Raw genomic sequence first — 640 nt, 5'->3', positions numbered from 1 at the left:
GAGCGTATATTACTTTTACAATAATGAGAGGCAAACATTTTTAATAGCAAATAATAATAATAATAAGCATCTCAGGAATCTGGAAGATTCATTTGCAGTTAATATTTTAGAACTTAACTATACTGACATTCTTTATTTGTGACAATGACTGAGGGGCCTCCTGGCATTTGGAAAAGGAGGGGTCAAAATGCTGGACCATCCACACAAGGAAGAACTGTCCCACCAATTGCTGTTTTTGTTTGTTTGTTTGTTTTTATTTATCTGGCTGCGCCGGGTCTTAGTTGCAGCATGAGGGATCTAGTTCCCTGACCAGGGATCGAACCCGGGCCCCCTGCACTGGAAGCGTGGAGTCTTAACCACTGGACCACCAGGGAAGTCCCCAATTGCTGTTTCTTGCTGGGTGTCTACGCACAGGGAGTGGAGATGCACACATTTGACATAATACTGTGATATTGTGCAGAGATTCCTTTTTCTTTTCACAATGTTCATTAATGCTATTACATATAAAACTTATCTAGAATTGAAGAAATCAATGACTTATTATACAAATCCCTTTGGAGAAACCAGTGTAAATGACCTGAATTGAAGAAACCAGAGAAAACCTAAATGTGAGAACAGAGAGTTTATTCAAAGATGAATG

At 39.2% G+C, this 640-nt stretch overlaps 1 non-coding gene across 1 annotated transcript; it reads right to left on the bottom strand.

Annotated features, from left to right (window-relative positions):
• Nucleotides 1-301: 301 nt before the first annotated feature.
• On the bottom strand, nucleotides 302-374 carry TRNAW-CCA (transfer RNA tryptophan (anticodon CCA)). Its single transcript has one exon. It is a non-coding gene; the product is annotated as a tRNA-Trp (tRNA).
• Between the last annotated feature and the right edge of the window lie 266 nt (nucleotides 375-640).

Source organism: Balaenoptera ricei, chromosome 7 (assembly GCF_028023285.1).
Source record: "Balaenoptera ricei isolate mBalRic1 chromosome 7, mBalRic1.hap2, whole genome shotgun sequence".
NCBI classification, from domain to species: domain Eukaryota; kingdom Metazoa; phylum Chordata; class Mammalia; order Artiodactyla; family Balaenopteridae; genus Balaenoptera; species Balaenoptera ricei.
The sequence above is the reverse complement of the archived record's forward strand: the minus strand, read 5'-3'. Positions and strand labels throughout refer to the sequence as shown.